General features: G+C 36.0%; 1 pseudogene; it reads left to right on the top strand.

Moving 5' to 3' along the window:
• Window positions 1-5124: 5124 nt before the first annotated feature.
• LOC140505637 (activating signal cointegrator 1 pseudogene) lies at window positions 5125-8069 on the top strand (annotated as a pseudogene).
• The last annotated feature ends 714 nt before the right edge of the window (window positions 8070-8783 follow it).

The raw sequence follows: 8783 nt of genomic DNA, 5'->3' as shown, positions 1-8783 counted from the left end.
AATCAGTTAGATATAGTATAGTGTGTGTTCATCCTTCATTGCCAAAGAAGACCATGCCAACAGAGAACTTATGACATGACTTGCACTTGACTTTGTTTTGAGTGAGGGAGGGCTGTGCAGGTCACCAACCTCACTTCTCCTCCAGAGCCATCTGAATCCAGTGACTAGATATTCATCAAGATCTCTGGAGATGACCCAGGATGAGGCAATTGGGATTAAGTGACCTCCTCAAGGTCACACAGCTATACTTAGTACTTCATTGAAATGCATGCACCTAAAAAATTTCCCATAGACTCCTGAGAAAAAATGCCTTTCACATCCAGAGAAAGAACTATGAAATTGGATCACAGATAGAAACAGACCATTTTCTTTTGTGTTATGTTCTGTTTTGTTTTATTTTATGGTTTCTAACATTCATTTTAATTCTTCTATGCAACATGTATTTAATAGAAATACATGTAGAACCTATATAAGACTGTACACTGTCTCAGGGAGTGAGTGGGAGAGGGAGGGTGGAATGTGTAGGAAGAAGGGGGAAAACAATCTATGATGGATGGAAGTGATTGTAGAACACTGAAAACAAATCACATAATTTAATTAAAAAAGAAAACCCAATTTGAGTGAAGATTTGAAATATATAAAGAATCATTTTCTTCATTACACAATGAATGTTTTGTAAACATTCAGGGCAAATCAAATGTGTTAATTATGTCCCTTTTATAAATATATAGACTAAAATGCCAAGACATTAATGCTGTTCCTTAGGTCACTTGATGTTAAAATTTTATAAAGAGCAATAGTTTTGTTTCTAATTGGACCATAATTTTTCAACTGTGATAATAAGAAAATATATTAAGATGTAAAGTTTTTTTTCTCCATGACCTAGATTTAAGGATAGAGTGGTATAGATTTAAAGATTGCTTTAGGTGAAATTATATTACATTTTTAAAAAAGAAATAATGAGAAAATACATGTGGACAGAAGGGGAAAATCACCATCATCCATGGCAGTTATCATAATGGTAACTGTGTATTCAACTATTCTAAGACAAACTTTCAACTTGAAATCTCATTCTTTCTACACATGAATACCTATAAGAGGTCATCAATGGTCTTTGCAGACAAGTTCTTTTTTAGAAGTAATACAGGAAAATGGACATTCTCATTGCCTGTAATACACATTTTTAGGAGAAAATTATTTTAATTGTACAGCGACAAATTTAAACAAATTTTTCCAAGTCTTCTTACCCTTCAGCTACTTTTTTTTTCTTTTATAAAGGACTCAGAATATTTTGAAACCCTTTTATCCTTTCCTTTTTTTCCTCCCATCACTAAATATATATTTTTTCATAGATAAATCATGATTTTTCGTGGGTTATGGTAGTGTGTCATTAGAAAATATTTCAAACCTGATGACCTTTGAGCATTTCTTATTCAAAGATTCATGAAATCTTAGCATGAGGTATATCTAATGATCCCTGCACAAACACCCTGAAAGATTCCCCCCTACAATGGCTCAGATAGGTAGAAGACACATTTTCAGCACTCAGTCTTCCATCTAAACTTCACTAGTAGTGTCTGACAGTTCTCATTTGCTAAATAAACTACGATGTGTCAATCTGTAATAAATGTAAATTATCACCTTCCTTGCTAATTAAGGTTTGATTAATGCAAATCTGGCAGGTGTACAGTAAAAGAATGGGCCTTTGTTGCAAAAACAAAAACCCAAATATAAATCATGACCTTGTCTAATCTATTGGAATTTGGGTTAAAAAGTCATCTGGAATGATTTGTATAGTTTCAACCTAGTCAGCTCTTCTCATATTAATCTCTATATGAATGAATACAAAAACTAGGCTATCAAAAGTCTCTGAATCTTTATACATTTAATTTAACATTAGAGAAATACAGGTGTTTGTTCAGTTATTAAAGGCTAAATTCTAACCTTTTGCCAGGAAATATAACTCAATCTCATCCAAATAAATCCCAAACAGATGGATTTTTTTTTTTTTGCATTGGAAGATAATTTCATATTGGGTACCTACTGGGTAATTTCTCTGGTATGGATACAATTAAATTTAGTAGAAGGTGAAGATGATGAAATTTTAACTATTAAAGAACATTTTAAAAGATAATTGGAGACAATTATTATCTTAAGGGAAATGATAATAAGTTGTCCCTTTTGATTCCGTTTTAATTACAGTTTTGATTATTAATAAAAGAAATTATAAACCAACTAAAGTCATAAAACACATTGTACAAATAAGGTTTACCAGAAATGATAAATGACACGCAAACTATCACAGAATTGGTTCGGAACTATAGCCCAGTACTCTTAACTCCAATGACCTTTCCACCAGGTGAAAAAGCAGAAAAATCACTGGATATGGAATTCAAATGCAACTCAGACAGCTACTAATTATCTGGCCCTGAGCAAGTCACTTAATCCCTAAATCTCAGCTCCCCCATCTGTTAAATGGGGATAATAATAGCACCCACCTATTAGGGTTGTTGTATGGGCTAAATGAGATATTTGTAAAGTACTTTGCAAACCTTTAAGTACTCTATATAAATGCTTATCATCATCGTCATCATCATTTTACTATTATTAACAGCTCTTTTTCTCTCTTTTCATCCTATTTTCCAAAATTTTAAGTGTGAACAAGGCAAAAATAAGCAATGATAAACATATACATTCACAAATGTGAATTTCTATTATTCACAGCTTGTTGTGAATAGAACCACCCTCTAACCTTTGTGTGGTAACAGTCAAAATAGAGCTGGCTAGAGACAGAAGAATTAGAACACAAACAGAAATTTGATGAATTTCAGAGGAAAATGAAATGGAAACACCTCTCCTAAGAAGGAGAGCTTAATTCTGCTGATGATGGAGCCACTTATATACATGACAGGATTTGGTCCACAACACAATCATTCTTATCATGTTGAGACTGTTCTCATGGGTGGCATTTCTTTCTACAGTGCAGGTATTCCTGGGTCCCATAGGAATGTTAATTGTTTCGAATCTTGGGGGTTGTGATTACCCTGTGGTGTATAGTATCAGAGTTCTGTGACAGGGGCGGGACTACTGAACAAGGAACAGGGACTGTGAATATGTGATGGGTGGCCCTGCAAAACAGAGGAAGCTAAATTCCTAGTGTTGGTCCAAGTAATATACTTTCCAGAGGGTGATACCATCTAGAGTGCCAAAGATTACTGTTATGCCAAGCTCAGGGCACAGCCTGCTTGCTGGGCCTTAGTTGTGTAAAACAAGGTATCTGAATTATTTTCACAAGGACAAGGTAGAAATGCAGCAGCCATTCATAGTCTGATCACACTGCTAATTAGAATGGTAGTTTTACCTTGTTTTATTTCTACCCTGGGTCAGTTTGACCCTCTGTAGGCAGCCCACTCCCTTCTTGCTTGGGATTACTATACTTGCATTTTAGCTAGTTCAGAAACCTGATCTATTTAACCCATTGAAGCTAGGAATTCTGGAACTCAATTGATCCACCAGGCTTATAATACAAAACACAGTCTTATGTGTTACCACAAATACTTGGTTTATATTTAAAAATAAATTAAATTTATTGTAATGTCAATACTAACTTATTTTGTTACCTTCCGAACTCACTTCTCTCTTCCATGTATTTTCTTAAAGTTTCATTGAACCCTGATCTTTTTTATCTTTTGCATTATTATTAATATCCAAGAACCCCCACAAAATTCTACCATCCCCAAAATATACTCTTGTTAACAAATAAGTATAGTCAAGAAAACACATATGCATATATCACTTGATTGGTATATCTAATCAATCACATCTCTTCTAAGAAATGGGAAGCATGCTTCCTTAACAGTGTTCTGAAATCATGATTGGTTATTACATTTATTAATTTAGTCAAGTCTGTCAAAGGGGTTTTCCTTTGTATGACTACAGAATCATCTGTCTGGCTGAGTTCACACCATGTTGCATCAATTCATATAACTCTTTCCTGGATTCTCTGAATCTAGCATATGTAATATTTCTTGCAATGCAATAATATCCCATCGAATTCATGTACAATATTAGTACTGACAAGGTATGCCTCTTACCTTATTGGCAAAGCACCTATTCATTCTCATAAAATAGAATGGCAACTTAAGAGTCTATGTATACATTACTTACTACATTAAGAAGTCCATTTATTCCCATACTTTCAACAGACATGAGCAATGAATGCTCTCAAAAAGCTTTCACTGAATCTATTGAAATAAGTGCTTGTATTTTTGTTTGTTATTGTAAATATGAATTCATAATTATAGTTTTCTTAATAGTGACCTAATCTTGAAATACTGGTATAAATGCAACAATAGTGTGTAACTGATTTGATATATTGCTGTAACTTCCTTTCTGACACTTTCGTAGAATTTTTGTGTCAATAGTCATTAGTTATAAGTTATAGTTTTCTTTGTTGCTTTTGACTCCCTGGTTTAGGAATCAACATCATTTTGATCATAAAGGGAACTTGCTAGGATCCTTTTCCTATTTTTTAAAGTAACTTGTACAATAATGAAATTAATTTTTATCTTTATATCTGAGAGGTTCTGTTATACATCAATCTATTCCTGATCTCCCCCTTATTCACTTCCCTTAAAATTATTGTACATTTAGAGTTTATTCAGATTCTTTATTCAGAGGTATGGATTTTTAAATCAATCTTGTTATCTTAGTCTGGGGATTTTATATCTTTGTAAATATTCATCCATTTCATAGAAGTTGGAACATAATAAGTGCTTAATGAATTCTGATTGATTGATTCTCTTACTTTGTTTCTTTCAGTAATTCTAGCTGAACTTGTATCCAATCCAAACTTTTCTTTGATACATTGTTTGTAGGTGCTTTTCAGTTACTTCTTTCTTATCAGTTGGTGACTTTTGCATCTATTTCCCTGTTATAGTTCTTTACTATTAGTGCTTGCTCATTTTTTAGCCTTATATCTTGTATTAAGATATAAGTTCTGTGCCCTTATGAAGAGATGTTTTGGTTTTATATTGTATTATTTTGTTATTACCTACATGTCTGCTCTGAGTGTTGATTGCTATTATTCAAAGTTGCCAAGGGTGACTGCCCTTATGTTGGGGCAGGGAAGATGGAAGTGGCTTTCTCAGAGTCTGGGACCCAGCTGGTGGACTGGTGTATTCACTACCTGTGGGATACCTGACTGCATGTCAATGAAGATGTCATGTAAGATGTTACATTAATTGAGGATACTGAAGCGATATGAGAGTATGTTACTGTTTTCCAGGGAAATGAGGGCAAAAGGATCAGTTTACAGAAGATCTTATGGTTGGTTGTTGTCCTTCATCTTCAAAGAGGACCAAAATGACATCACCATGATGAAGTGAAGTTTCAGTGTGACCAACTGTGGCTGATCAGACCAACACGAACTCAGAATGCTCTACCACAGGTTGGACACAGATAATCCATGTGAATATTTGGGGTGGATATCCCAAATTTGCACATCCTGCATTTACTTTGTGCTGTCTCAATTCTGCTTTGCTCAAAGAGCACAGTACCCTTTTAATGTGGGCATGCCATGCTGAGTGGTCCTGTGCCAATGTCTCCCATGTTGCACAATCAAATCCAAAGTTCTTGAGAGTGTCCTTGTATCGCATCCTCTGGCCACCATGTGATCGCCTGCCCCGTGTGAGTTCTCCATAAAATAGTTTTTCCAGCAAGTCCTTGCTCAAGCTGACCTGCCAAGTATTCAAACTATACTTTAGAGACCACAACTTTAATGGGCTGGCCAAGTTGCTCAAATGAAAAATGTAAGCTTGCCAAAAAAAAAGGAGAAAAAAAGATTTTATAATCAAGTGGCAAAAGAATTTTCAAGACTCAGTTTCTGATCCTCTGTAGATATATACAAAAAAAGATGAAATGGCCAGAGACTTGAGGACCAGTTGATAAAGGGTAGGCGCAAAGGGAGAAGCAAGCAGGAGGTTTCTGCATTTGCTGAACCTGAATCAACCATAGAGGAAGTCAAAACATCATTTGATTTAGCCAATGCACAGGAGATCACCAACTCCTCAAAGAATAAGGCAAAGCATGCTAATTTACATAAAACAGAGGGGAAGGACAGGCTTGCTGTCTTTCTTCCAGGATAACACTATTGTGATTGTCTGGCACAGAAGCACAATCTCATCAACAACTGTCTGATCTGTGATTAGATTTTCTGTGAACAAGTGCTCTAGATCCTTTTGGTTCTGTGGATCTGTAGTGTGTATTCGAGGAGAAAAGGACATTATGCAAAATGATTCAAATAAGAGTCAGAAGCTTCTGAAGAAGTTTATGTCCAGAAGAGAGAATTCTGTTAAGGCTGATGTATTCAACAAGGATCTGTTTCGTCATCAAAAATCTCCGGTTAGGACTGTTCTGGACAACGCTGTAAAACTTAAAAACAAGTTGCTAGAGTCTGACAGAACAAGTGTTCAGAAGACTCAAGTCATTGTTGATGAATCAGACTACTTTGACACAGATTCCAACAATGACTGTTGGAGCATGAAGGTGGAGCATGAAGCTCTTTAGAAGACAGACCAGAAACCCCAAGAGCTGCAACATGCCTCCCACCACTCTAAGACGATTATCACTGACTTTGCAGGAAGGCAGATTCTAGCAGAGCAAAATTCCCTAACAGAGTATCACAACAAAGTGGTTGAGATAATATAGGCTATTAATTCAGGAGCCTTGAGTAAGTCCCTAACAAAACTAGAAAGATCTTCTGAAGAGTGTTTGGGAGTTCTAGTGAATACATATCTTACACCCTTGTGGGTAGATCAGAAAAGCTCAGCCCAACAGATGAAGACTCTTTTCTCAGCTGGTTCTGACCTGGAGTTCAGCTCAGAGAGGAGACATCTTTAAATTCAGAACAAGAATTTCAGAAAATCTCTGATGATATTTGTTGCCTCAGCATGCACCAACCCTGGGCCTCACGGCTTGTCAGTGGCATAGAAAGGGTAAAGGGCAGAAAGTGGTGCATATCTCACATAGAAAAACTATGGATAGTTGCAACTGCCTGTGAGGCCAAGCAAAATAGGATCATTTTTCTGCTTTTGTTTTAGTATAATAAAGAATTATAATGTCTCTATTTGAATGTGTTTAAAGAAGATTTTGATGGGTCTAGCCATTGAGAGAAACTTGATTAGGGGAGTTGTTTTGTAGGAGGGTCCCCAAATACCTTTTGTCTTTTCTATTGGGTCAGAGGGTCATGACCTCTGGCTCTGAAAAGTGTATAAATACTCTGTGAGTGAGGTGTTACTTTGTGGCTTACTGAGTGGAAGTGTTTGTTTGGCCATATGAGGACTCTGGGACGCTGCTAAGGAGCCCTCCAGCTTTGAAAATCCAGATGTTGGTGCTTCCTTCTGTGGTAACTATGATCATACAGTTGGACCTGTCTTTTGAATTCTAATGTATGTATTGATTATTGTCATACAGATGAAGCCATGTCCATTGAAATTTGATTTCTCTGTATTTTCTCTGAAGTTCAGGATGCTTACTTTTCCCCTGAACTAACTGAAAGATACATGTTCTGGATTAAAGTGATTCTTAACTCTTAAAACTTTCCTTTCCTATTAGAAAAGCAGATCAAAGAACTTATGGTATGATAGGGTAGGGCCCCCTGTGTATGTTGACGTGCTTACTGATACATTGCTGAAAGATCTTCTTAAGAAATCTCAGAACTACAGGATACATATCACCTTCTTCTTAGAAAAGATTTGGAATTTCTCTATGATTGTCCATCAGGATCTCTCCACAGTTGTGTGAACCTGAATGACTGCTTGTCTCAGGAGGAATTTAAGAAACAGTACCTAGACCTCAGTCAAGCATGTGATTCTCCATTCTTATTCATCTGTCCAAATCTTCAAGAAAATATTCTGAAATTACCTACCAAAAGAAAACCGAAAATTTGGAAACTGGTTTCCAAGACCCATTAGGGAGCAAAGTAGGGGTTACTGAAGCAGAAAGCCGTGACTGAGAAAAGTAACCCACACTTTCCTGGAGAAGAATCGAGAGTTTTGTGCCTCCTTTGAAGTGGAGGAAATAAAAATCTCCAGCCTGGCCTTAAGCATTGACTCTCTCAGAATATAAACTCTTAACAATCTGTCTTAAGTTCTTGAGAATGTGTGGAAACAGGGTGGAGAAAAGATGCTTTCTCCATATTGTGGAATAAATCTTGTGTACTGTTTACAAAAATAATTTTAAAATAAAAAAAATGAATATCAAGGGCTTCCTAGCTGAGGGAGGTAAAACCATTCATTGACAAGAATTGAAAATGTGTTTATATCTTCTATCTTACTCTTCCTCTATAAGCATGAGGTCAATAGTGTCAACAAAAGACTTATGGCTAATTGCCAACAAAGGATTTATTTTGGCTAAGGATGAGGTATAAAACATACTGAAGGGCTAAAGGCACCAGAAATCTGTTAGTGATGGCATGGCATGTTTTTCAGAGATTAATGGGTCCTGTTAGTAAAGGGTAAAGATCTCCCCCTCAAACAATATGTTGCTTCCTCCATGAAACTTTCTTTAGTACTCTCCAAGCACACACAATTCCTCCCTATTCAAATTTCTCAGAGAACTTTATTGGTGGTTTTTTTTTTTGTATCTTTCCAATATGCTCTGAATTGTCCTATCATTGATTTAGTGCAAGAAGAGATCTCAGGTGCATCTCACCCAGCCTTGACATTTTATAGATGAGGGAATGTAATGGCGATCTTAATGGAAAGATCTTTCCCATTCATTAA

Source organism: Notamacropus eugenii, chromosome 1, assembly GCF_028372415.1.
Source record: "Notamacropus eugenii isolate mMacEug1 chromosome 1, mMacEug1.pri_v2, whole genome shotgun sequence".
NCBI classification, from domain to species: domain Eukaryota; kingdom Metazoa; phylum Chordata; class Mammalia; order Diprotodontia; family Macropodidae; genus Notamacropus; species Notamacropus eugenii.
This window is presented reverse-complemented; position numbering and strand designations above follow the sequence as displayed.